This window comes from Hylobates moloch, unplaced genomic scaffold (genome assembly GCF_009828535.3).
Source record: "Hylobates moloch isolate HMO894 unplaced genomic scaffold, HMol_V3 SCAFFOLD_9, whole genome shotgun sequence".
In the NCBI taxonomy this organism is placed as follows: Eukaryota; Metazoa; Chordata; class Mammalia; order Primates; family Hylobatidae; genus Hylobates; species Hylobates moloch.
This window is the reverse complement of record NW_026652284.1, coordinates 44,143,094-44,155,910: the sequence shown is the minus strand read 5'-3', so window position 1 is coordinate 44,155,910 and position 12,817 is coordinate 44,143,094. Positions and strand designations below refer to the sequence as shown.

General features: G+C 38.6%; 1 protein-coding gene across 3 annotated transcripts in view; it reads left to right on the top strand.

The window, feature by feature from the left end:
• The window catches only part of XKR4 (XK related 4), a 419,899-nt gene that overhangs the window by 350,960 nt on the left and 56,122 nt on the right, over positions 1-12,817 (top strand). The window lies entirely within an intron of this gene.

The following is a 12,817-nucleotide window of genomic DNA, read 5'->3' as shown; positions in this document are numbered from 1 at the left end:
GTTCGCTAAAAGTGGCAAACTCAGTAGGAAACAAAAAGAAAGAAGACTTTAGCTTTTCCAGCTCAAGGTTACAATCACAGTTAGGACAAGTGGTAGACCAATGAGAAATTGAATAGCGAGATCCTGGATATGCTATACATCCGCAGTAGGATTAGATAAGATCTCCACACATTTCTGGCCTGCAGAGAACCAACGCATTTGTGCAGGTGAGACTCAAGAAAGCCAGGCGGGAAAGTAAGGCCATGGCAGATATGAGAATGGGAGAACTCTGAATGTGCTTCCTGACCCACACAAAGATCAGTCATCAGGAGGTAGGAGCTTTATGGGTTCAAGGTGCTTGAGAAAAATCTGGCCAAATCTTGACTGATCTCTAAGTTATGCAGACAAAGGGACAACCTCAATAGCTACATGTCATGGGGAAGAAAGATTATACAGTTTAAATCTATGGAAATTACTTAATCAACAACAACATCCTCAAAAAAATTAATCAGAATTCAGAGTTGCCATAATATACTATCTAAAATTTCCATTTTTGGGCAAAACAATTACTAAGCATGCAAATAATTAGGAAAGTGTGATCCATACTCAGGAAAAAAAGTAATCAATAGAGATTGACTCAGAGTAGCAGCCGGGCGCGGTGGCTCACACCTGTAATCCCAGCACTTTGGAAGGCCAAGGCAGGCCGATCACCTGAGGCAGGGATTTCGAGACCAGCCTGACCAACATGGAGAAACCCTGTCTCTACTAAAAATATAAAATTAGCCAGGCGTGGTGGCGTGTGCCTGTCATCCCAGCTACCGGAGAGGCTGAGGCAGGAGAATCACTTGAACCCAGGAGGCAGAGGTTGTGGTGAGCTGAGATTGCGCCATTGTACTCCAGCCTGGGCAACAAGAGCGAAACTCTGTCTCAAAAAAAAAAAAAAAAAAGAAGAAAGAAAGAAAGAAAAAGAAAAAAAGAAATTGACTCAGAGTAGACCTAGATGATGTATTTGGCAAACAAATAACGAAACGCATGATGTCTATGATTCAATAAATAATCTTTACAGAGAAATAGAACCCAAATATTGGAAGTGAAAAAGAACCAAATAGAAATTCCAGAGTTTGAAAAGTATTTTCAATATGAAGATTTTGCTTGTTATATCAACAGCAAATCAGATGAGGGGTGAGAGAAGCAGTAAACTGAAATATAGTTCAGTAGAAATATCTCAATCTGAAAAGTACAGACAATTTTTTTTAATAAATGTAGCATCAAAGGCATGTGGGGCAATGTTAAGCCTACAACATATGTGAAATAAGGGTCCCAGAAGTAAAAAAGAGAAGGAAAGGGGAAAATCATTTATGTAAGAAAATAATAGCTAAAATCCTCCAAAATTTGATGAAAGGCTGTCTACAAATATTAAAAGCTCCACAAACCCCAAATAGGATAAGCATATCAGAATTCACACCTACACACATCATAATCAATGACTGAAATAGAAATACAAAGAGAAAATCTTGAAAAAAGTAAGAGAAAAAATGACTCATCAGATACAGAAAAAAATATGATTAATAGCTGACTTATCATTATAAACAGTGAAGACCAGGAAGCAGTAAAATGACATAGTCAAGTGCTGAATTGTTTTTTCTTTTTCTTTTTTTTTTTTCTTGAGACTGAGTCTTGCTCTGTCACCCAGGCTGGAGTGCAGTGGCATGATCTCCGCTCACTGCAAGTTCTGCCTCCCAGGTTCACGCCACTCTCCTGCCTCAGCCTCCTGAGTAGCTGGGACTACAGGCACCCACCACTACGCCCGGCTAATATTTTGTATTTTTAGTAGAGATGGGGTTTCACCGTGTTAGGCAGGATGGTCTCGATCTCCTAACCTCGTGATCTGCCCCCCTTGGCCTCCCAAAGTGCTAGGATTACAGGCGTGAGCCACCGTGCCCGGCTGTGCTGAATATTTTTAACTGTCAGCCAAGAATTCTGTGTCCATCAAACTATTCCCCAAAAAATAAAAGCAAAATAAACACATTTCCAAGTAAACGAAAACTGAGAAAATGCATTACTAGAAGATTTGACCTAGAAGCAGCACTAAAGGAAGAACTTTAGGCCTAATAAAATATTCCGAGCACCTTAGGCTTAATAAAACATTCCCAGACAGAAACTAAAGTTCATGGGGAGAAATGAAGAGCACCAGAAGTGGTAAAATGTAGGTAGATTGAAAGATTCCCTTTTCCACTTACTTTCCTTTTGAAAATAGACATTTTAAACAATTATTGTAAAACTTTATTGTTAAGTATGTTATACATACACACACAGTTAAGTTTATGGATATGTGTATTTATTTATGACAGTAATAACTCAAAAAAGAGGAAAGAAATGGAATTATATTAAAGTTGCTGTATTTTACTGGAATTATGTTAGCATTAACCTGAGGTAGAGCTACACACAAAAAAACCATAAAACACTATTGTGAGAAATTTAAAGATCTAAATGAAAGGGGATGTACCATGCTCATTGATTGAAAAACATTATTGTTAATACGACAGTTCTCCCCAGACTGATCTATAGCTGAAACTCAATCCATATGAAAATTCCAGGAGCATTTTTTCATAGACATGGACAAGCCAATCCAAAAAAATTATTTGGCAATGCAAAATACTTAGAATAGCCTAAACAGTTTTGAATAAGAAATACAAATTTGGTGAATGTATATTTGAAATGAGATCATTCCTTTGACCCCTTCATGAGACTTGTGAAGGGATTGGCTTGTTTACTCAGCCCACAGTTCTCAACCCCTCATGGGAGGGGACGCATGCAGGTGAGCGGGTGCAGAGGCTAGGATGAGTGCTTCTGGGCAACTAGCAGGAGCAGAACTCCATGTGGTCCTGTGGCAGTGTCTAAGTGTTGCCCATGACCCCTGGAGCCCCAGAGGGCATACATTACAGTATGCCCTTTTAGTTTTGCTATCCGTGGATGGCTTAAGTATTAGACAGCTCAGTGGAGGGTCAGTGTGACAGCCTTTTGCACCCACACCTGGGACCTTGTCCAGCATCCAGGAGGAATCAGGTTGCATGAATCAATTGAAGATGGTAAATGCAGAAGATTTTATTGCCAATGAAAGTGGCTCTCAGTGGGATGGGGAGCTGGAAAGGGAATGGGGTGGGAAGGTGGTCTTCCCCTGGAGTTAAGCCAGGAATGTCCCCAGACAAACTCTTCTCTGAGGTCATACCGTCAAGCTGTCCCTCTGAAGTCAAGCTGCTTCTCACTGACATCAAGCTGCTGCTTCTCTTCTCTCCTTCTCTGCTGCGCTGCCTCGCCCCTCTGCCAGTGGAGCCTAGGGTTTTTATGGGTGCAGGATGGGGAGCAGGGCAGGCCAGGGTGGTTTTGGAAAAGGCAACATTCAATGGGGAAAACAGAAATGCACATTCTCACTTTGGGTCACAGGTCCAGGCTTGAGGGAGAGCCCTCACCAGGGACTGCACCATTTTCTACCTAGTACCTCCTGTTCATATCACACTGACTAATTTTGATACTAACCATAAAACTACAGAAATCGAGAGTATAATGATATTGGAGTAATAAAGACAGACAAATAAATCAAAGGAACAGAATATAGAGTCCAGAAATAAACTCTTACCTTTATGGTCAATTGAGTTTTGACAAAGAGGCCAAGACAATTCAATGGAAAAGGAGAGTGATTTCAACAAATGACACTAAAACAATTGAATATTCATGAGAAAAAAATGAGCATAAACCCTTGGCTTATATTAGACATAAAAACTACTCCAAAATAGAACATAGACCTAAACGTAAGAGCTAAAACTATAAAACTTTAGAATAAAACATAGAAGAAAATCTTTCTGGCCTTAATTTAGGCAAAATTTTATTTGATTGGATACCAAAAGTGCAACTCATTAAATAATATAATTGGAAATTGAACTTCATAAAAATTTTAAAAATCTGCTTTTCAAATGCCAACTTTAGAAAAATAAAGAAAACCATAGACTGAAATAAGATATTTGAAAATAACGTATCTAATAAAGGACTTGTGTCCAGAATATATTAATAACTCTTACAACTCAATAATATAACAAACAATTCAATGAAAATAGATAAAAGGTTTGAACAGACATTTCACAAAAAAAAAAACACAGAAATTGCTCACAAGCTCATGAAAAGATACTAAACATCTTTTAGTAATTAGGGAAATGTAAATTAAAAGCGCACACCCACTATAATGACTGCAATAAAAAAGATTGACAATACCAGGTGTTGGCGTGAATGTGAAGAAACTAGAACTCTTATCCATTGCTAGTGATGAAGTAAAATGGTACAGTCACTTTAGAAAACAGTTTGATGGGGTTTTTTAAAGTTAAATATTAATAATTTTAATGTATGACCCAGTAATTCCATTCCCAGGTAACTTCTCAAGAGAAATGAAATATGTCCACACACAGTTTTGTCCACAAATATTTCTAGCAGAATTATTCATAATAGCCAAACACTGAAAAAAACAAAACCAAATGTCTATCAACTGGTGAATGCATAAACAAAGTATAGTATATTTATACAATTGGATACTATTCAGCAATACAAAAGAATAACAACTGATAGATACAACAATAAAATGAACCTCAAAAATCTGGCAAATAAAAGAAACCGTACACAAAGACTACCTATTGTATATTCCAATTCTGAAATTCTAAATTCTAAAAAAGGCAAAACCACAGAAACAGAAAGCAGATCAGTGGCTATCTGAAACGGGATGGGAGTGAGAATTAACTACAAACAGGCATGAGGGATTTTGGAGTGATAGAGTATTCTCAAATCGGATTATGACATTGGTTGTGCCACTGAATAAATTTGCTCAAAATCATTGAACCATATGATTAAAACAAGTGGATATTATGGCTTTAAATTATGCATCAATAAGGCTGTTTTAGAAACCAATAGATATTTATCAAAGAAAATAAAAACAAAAAGTATGGAAAAACACATTTCTTTACCATCTTACTATCCATATAATCAGTTGCCACTTTGGTTTAAATCTTTCCATGTAATATGTGATATACCAGAATGTGTTGAATCAATCCACTATGATTGGAGTTTTAGGTTGTTTCTAGTCTTTTATCAGTAAATGATTCTAAAATAAACATCCTTATACATATATCTTTTGTTTGGGTATCTGATTAGGACCTCAGGATAAATTCTCAAGATTGGGCTAAGTTATTTGATTAAAAAATTTATTCGTTTTTGATTGCTGCAAAATAAATTACCACAGACTCAGCAGCTTAAAACAACACGTTTGTGACCTCACAGTTTCTGTGGGTCAGGGACCTAGTCAGGGCTTGGCTGGGTTTTCCACTCTGTGTCTCACAAGGCTGCATTCAAGGTGTCAGCCAAGGCTGCAATCTCATCTGGGCACAGGGTCCTTCCCAAGCTCCATGTGGCTGGCAGAATGCAGGTCCCTGTGGTTGTAGAACTGTCAGCTCCTAGAGCTCAGTCGCCATTCTCTGCCATGTAGCCACCTCTATAATAGGACAAGGTGTGTCTCCAAGGCCAACAGGACAGCATCTGTTCCTGTTTCCTGTCACTTGCCTCCAGACTCTTTTTTAAAGAGCTCATTTGGTTAGACCAGGCCCACTGAGGATAATCTTTCTTTTGGTTAACTCAGAGTCAACAGTTTAGGCACCTTCATTACATTTGCAAAATCTCTTAACCTTTGCCATATTCTGTAACACAATCACAGGAGTGCTATCCCTTCATATCCACAGTCTCTCCCTCACTCAAGGGGAGTGGATTGCACATGTGTGTGTACTGAGTTGGGAGCTGGCGAGGGTGGGGACTGGGGGCCATCTTAGAAATCTCCCTCCCACAAAGAATTTGCAAATTTAAGATTATGATTTAAATTGCCAGATTTTCTGAAGAACATTTATACTCCACCGGTAAAGTGCTAATTTCCCCAACACTGGGTATTATCACTATGCTTAATCTTTGCCAAAGACAGGCAAATATTGTTGGCTTGGGACCACTGGGCAAAGATTGTGACAGTGAGAGAACAAGTATTGACTTCTTTGATTAATAGTAAGATTATTATGGCCTTTGGTAAGTTTTGCTTTTCTTTTGCAAATTACCAGTCCATTTATGTAGTTGTTTTCCTCTAAGGGTAATTCTCTGTTACTTGTTTTTTAATAACCTCATGTTGAATATTCAGAATATTAACTATTTGTGGTTCCTATGGTATTTTCTTTCGATGTCTTAAAAATTGGGTTACAGAGACTTATGCCATGTAAAAATTTTTAACTTTCATAATCAGATCTATTAAGATTTATGGTTTCTTTTTTATGCTTTAACATATTTTTGCACTGTTTATTTCTAAAAAGAGAGAACCAAATAAAGCAAATGGGATTTCCAGTTTCCATCACAGAAGACAGGAACTATAGAGTGGGAAATCATGTACAAAGATGTTTCTCATAATGCATTGCCCATCCATCTTCTGATTGTTATGTAAACCAATTCTTAACCTAAGGTATCCAGCCAGAGAGGTGAATGTATCATTCCTCTAAATGACTTGGTCGTGGGAAATATACCACATCATTCTGTTAGCTTTCAGGACCCAGGGTGTCAGCTTCAATTATTTTTTTCATTTCTTGTCTTGGACTGTCAGATTACAGCTCTGAGTATTTGAAAACAGAAGTATGAAACCAACTTTTTCTACAGTATTTAGTTTCAATCTTGAGTTTTATCCCCATCTCTGAGCACTATTTCCATACTATATCTAATATTTTTTTCTTAATGTGGGACCTAAAACATGTCTTATTTAAAAAAAAATACATTGGATAATCAAGAAAGTATGCCTTTGAGGCAAGATCACTTCTCCCTGCTGTATTAAAAAATAATGATGAAATATTTCCGTGACAGAAACAAAATCACCTTATATCTATTAAAAAGCTGGTTCAAATCTCTCCTTTTTTATAGATGAATGAATCATAATATAAGGATATAACTTTCTTAAACCTTCCTTGAAGTCTCAGGCATTAAATGTCCTCATCTATAAAACGAAAAAGTGAAACAAGCTGATCTCTAAGGTCCCAGTGAAATCTAACACTCTGATTTGTCTTGATGTTTGACTTGAGGTTTTCTGCTTAGATTCTTTCTTTGCCCATTTCAAATTCCCAGTCTGAAATCTTGCCTTCAAGGCTTTTCCTCTTTTCGTTTTCAGATTCTGACTCTGCATTCTTGTAAAACATTCCATTGTCACTTCCAAGTCAAATATTCAAAACCAAACTCTTGCTATCACACTCAAACTACTTGGTTTCCATATTTATTGGATTTGTACCACAGTCCTTGGTATGCAGGCATGAAAAAAGGAATAATTTTTCATCATCTTTCCCTCGCCCCATAGCTAATCAGTATCTAAGGCCAGAATATTTGTCAACTGCAACATCTGTCTCCCTGCCTTTTTCCAGTTCCTCCAAACACATTAGTTCTGAGCTGTAGTGTGTCCCTCCAGGACTCAATGTTGAAAATTCTTTATCTTCTTCAACTTTCCTGATACAATAACTCCAAAACACTGTAGCCAGGTTGACATTCCTGTGGTTCCCTATTTTTTGTTAGATTAAGAACAATGGCAATGAAACCCCTCTACAATATGTCTCAGTCTGGCTTTTCACACTTCTTTTTGTCTTCCCCATGCTTATGCCCAGTGTCTTAGCCTCCCAAGATCCTTGCTATTAATATTTCCTGATTACACACTATATTTTGCCATTTCCTGCCTTTTAGGGTTGATTTTGAATTTCTATTTTCAGTGTTTAAAGTTTCTGTAAATGTTGGGATATTGACTTTAGCTAAAACAAACAAACAAAAAATAACAAGTAATCACTTTAAATCTGTACCCTACTTCCAAGAAACAATATTTTCATTGGTGCCAAAGTGATATATCCCCTGTTAATGTAATATAGCAGAACTTAAAAAAAATTAAAAGTCTATGTAGAAGACAATGAAGATAGAGTGTGTTAGAGCTGTACAGAATCTTGGGAGGCTCTATGCCAATTTCCAGCTTCTAAGGATCAGGGAAGCCAGTAGGCTGACTATAAGCTGTGAGCTAACTAGGAACAAATCTTGTACTAAAGATTTGAATGGTTTTCTATTGCTCAGGAAACTACCGAACTCTGCCCTTTAACAGGACCTGGTCAATCATTCACTCAACAAACAGGTTTTAAGTGCCTGCAATGTATCATGTACTGGGTCCTAAGAGTTGAAATATTTAAAATGGCCTTGCTTTCTAGGAATGCAGTCTGGGAGAAGGAATTACACATGGACAAATAAGTGCAATAAGAAGTGCCATGATAGAAATGGTGCATTGTAGACACAAAGGAGGAGGTACTCAGCTCTATCTGATGTAATGGGGGAAAGTAAAGATTTTCATAGATAAAGTAACCCTATCGGCTTAATATAAAAAGATAAGTAATGTTGACCAGGGTGGACTAGCAAGGAACCATTATTACTGAAGGCACAGAAGCATGCATTAGATGATAATATCGGGGGGAAATGCAAACAATTTAGAATTCTAGAAGTTAAGGTACAAGACAAGGTGATACGGTTTTTGGCTGTGTCCCCACCCAAATCTCATCTTTAATTGTAGCTCTCATAATTCCCTCATGTTGTGGGAGGGACCCAGTGGGAGATAAATGAATCATGGGAGCAATTTCCCCCATACTGTTCTCGTGGTAGTGAATAAGTCTCACAAGATCTGATGGTTTTATAAGTGGAAACCCCTTTCACTTGGCTCTCATTCTCTTCTCTTGTCTGCCACCACTTGAGACATGCCACCATGATTGTGAGGCCTCCCCAGTCACGTGGAAGTGTGAGTCCATTAAACCTCTTTCTTTTTATATTGCCAAGTCTCAGGTATGTCTTTATCAGCAGCGTGAAAACAGACTAATACACAAGATATATCAAAATCAAGTTTTTTAAGCAAGGCAAGCCCCCAGTTGTGAAGGGACTTACATGTCTTACAAAGAAGTTTGGAACAATAACTATCATTATCATTATTATTAGTGAGTATGTATCAGCTTCTCATTATAATTTATGGATCCTGCCTACTGATCACTTTCTATGATCACTATAATAAGTAATTTACATTGACAGACAAGGAAACTGAGAATCGATGATTAACTCACTTACCTAAAGCAACATGGCTATTAAATATTTCAGCCAAGATTCGAACTCAGGTCCACCTGATTTCAAAGCTAGACACGAATCACACTACAATCCTCACCTTTAGTCTGTAGACAATATGGCACCATCAGGACATTTTAAATAAAGGAGAAATATGAATAGACTCTTGTCCTGGAAAGGTCTGGCAACAATATAGAGTTGCACCATCCAATACAGCAGCCACTAACCACATTGAAAATTAAATAACTATTTAATAATTGAGAATTCAGTTCCTTGAGGGCAGCAACCACATTTAAAGTGTTCAGTACCTACATGTGTCTAGTGGCAGCTGTGTTGGACAGTGCATATGAATAGTTCCATCCTCACAGAAAGTTCTATCAGGCAGTACAGGTAGAGAGGAAAAATAAAGAGTTTTGTGAGGTGGGACAAGGAAAGGAAAGAGACTATTACCTAGGACAAGTAGGAAAGGATTAGAGGCAAAACAAAGCACTAAGAGTAATGAGTGAAGCCTGTGTTTCCCAAAGTGTGACTGCCCACCTTTTTCCCTCAACCAGCAGCATCAGCACGGTGTGGGAACTTGTTAGAAGTGCCCATCCACACAGAATCTGAAACTCAAAGATGGGGCCTGGCCATCTGTATTGTACCAAGCCCTCCTGGGGATTCTGATATTCACTAACATGTGAAGGCCATGGATTTAGAGGAAGGAACAGAGCTGTAAAGCATGGTACAGAAATGTAGACGATTTGGAGGCCAGATGCAAATGTGGGTGATGTGGTTTGAATGTTTGTCCTCTCCAAATCTCATGCTGAAATGCGATGCCCAGTGTTGGAGGTGGGGCCTGGTGGGAGGTGATTGTATCATGGGGCAGATCCCTCATGAATGGTTTAGCACCATCTCCTTAGTGATGAGTAAGTTCTCAGTGAGTTCTGGGACCTTCCCCACTCCCCCTTGCTCCTGCTCTTGCAATGTGATGTGCCAGCTCTCCCTTTGCCTTCTGCATGACCGGAAGCTTCCTGAGGCCTCCCCAGAAGCAGATGCTGGCACCACACTTCCTGTACAGCCTGCAGAACTGTGAGACAATTAAACCTCTTTTCTTTATAAATTACCCAACTTTAGGTACTTCTTTATAGCAACGCAAGAACAGACACAAACACAGTGGGGCATACAGGAGAATAAATCTAGGATAACTCCTGGTGGGTTGATGAATAAAAGAGAGATGTTCAGAGGGAAAAGATAATGAATTTGAGTTTGAATTCCTAAGGGACATTCAAGTATCATGATCCTGTTCAGTGTCAGCCCAGAAGTCAGGAGAAAGTTCTGGGATAAAGATACAGTTTTAGGGTCACTGGGATTAGATGGTAGATTATCTAGGAATGGAGGGGATAGGTAGCTCTCAATTTTTTTCCTGCATAAATGATATCATCTGTGTGTCTGTAAAGGATGAGGGGTATATCTGGACTTAGATACAATTCTCCACATGCTAGTTCCTTTTCTCTCTGATTCAAGGAGTCATTTCAAAATGCAAATTCAGTCAGATAGATGTGAATATGTTCTATTTTTAAAAATAAGTGATGAACATGCATTGTTATGCTGACTATTATTAGTATGTGTAACTTGTCAAACAAGATACCTAGAATCCTAAAGTGTACAGAGGGAAACGAGACCAGGTCTAAGGGCTGACCCCAGTTCAGTGAGTGTTGGAGTGTGGCTGCAGCAGAGGAACCAGCAACAAGGGGGAGCAAAATGGTCAGAGAGAGGGATGGGGTCCTGCAACTCCAGACAGGAGCACTTCGTAGACAAGGTGATGCACACTGTCATATTCCAGAGAGACCTGTAAGATGAAACCTCGGACTTTGCTATTCTGAGGTCACCACTGAACTTTATTCAAAGTCATTTCTATTATCTGGGGATAAATAGGCTGATCACCTTAAGAAGATTGGAGTATTTTGAAGAATAATGGGGTATGAGGAAACGGAGGCACCAAGGGTAGATTTGTGCTTTGCACTATTACTTGGTTACAGAAGTGTGTTCTTGGCATCTTACAGAGATTTTAGTGAAAAAGGTCTTCTAATTTTTATACTTTCTCTACCCAGGGCCTCAGCATAAGTATGGCATAAAGGGGCTAGCATACTATGAATACAATTACTCCACCCACTAATATTGATCCATTGGTCCTGGACAATGAGCTCAACTTAGTCCTCCATTCACCCAATTGGATTGATTCCCTTCTAGAATCTGCTCTCTCCTACAGTCTTCCTTGGCCTGCCCCATACACTTTAGTGACCTCTCCAAATCCTTAGAGTAAATATAGCTTCAGCTTTAAAGCTGGGACCTTATCTGCAAAAAATACCTTCTGTATAGTTCCTTATAATTGACCTGGCCTAAATTAATCCTCACACCCATCCTGTGAAGGAAGTAGGAAAGTGTTATTATTGTTCTTGTTTAGTGGGTGAAAACTGAGGTTCTGTGATAGTCAATATCTTCACCCCTCCTAGGTCACAAAGCAACAATCCTATCTTATTTGTTTTACTAATGTATTCATTCCACATTTTTCCCTGAAGGATTTCAGTTAGAGGGCATCTGAAAAATAATGAGTAGAATGTCAAGATAACTTGATAAAGTAACACAGATATTCAGCTGCTAAATTTCCACATAATTGGTATAGCTGGGCTTTAAATTTGGTCCTAAGGTTTTTGGCAGCCAAACAGAAAGGCAGACACTGTCAATCATGTAGTTCCTATTTTCAAAAAGGAATAAGTGTGCCAGTTTCTCAGAGGAACCAAAGCACATCCTTGCCTTAGTTCTAAAAGAAACTTCAGATCCATGTCTTTGCATACGGACCATTTCTATAAACAAGTGTAGTGAAACACATCTTATATTGGCTCTAATGGTTTACTTTGGTAAAATTTCACTTAAACCCAAAGTTACAACAGATTCTCTTTCCTTCCCTCCTTCCTTCTTTCCTTCCTTCCTTTCTTTTCTTTTTCTTTCTTCCCCTCTCTCTCCCCACCCCACCCTCCTCCCTCCTTCCCTCCCTCCCTGTCTCTGTCTTTCCTTCTTTCTTTCAACGAGATATTGTTCTGCCACCCAGGCTAGAGTGCAGTGGCACAATCATAGCTCATTGCAACCTCCAACACCTGGGCTCCAGTGATCTCCTGCCCCAGCCTCTCCAGTAGCTAGGACTATAAGAGCACATCACCACACCCAGCTAATTTTATTTAATTTTATTTTTATAGAGACAAGGTCTCTCTATGTTACCCAGGCTGGTCTTGAACTCTTGGGCTCAAGGGATCTTCCCACCTCTGTCTCTCAACGCACTGGGATTACAGGCATCAGCCACAATTCCTGGCCTAAAACAGACTTATCAACACAAGCACACTTACTAACTTACTGATCACTGATGGACAGTTACCACAAATATGTAAAACTTTACATATTGGGCTGGATTTAATTTTTATAGTTGTGACTATATTCTTTGCGATTAGTACATATTTCCTGGAGTATGCTCTCTCTATAGAGGGTTAAAAATCAGATAGCCTTTCTGTCTACACATTTGTATACACACTGTGCACACACATATACACACAAAGTCTACCATCTTAAAAGAAAAAAGTATAACGATTTTTCTAGAAAAATCTGTTTCTGAGTTTTTAGGAAA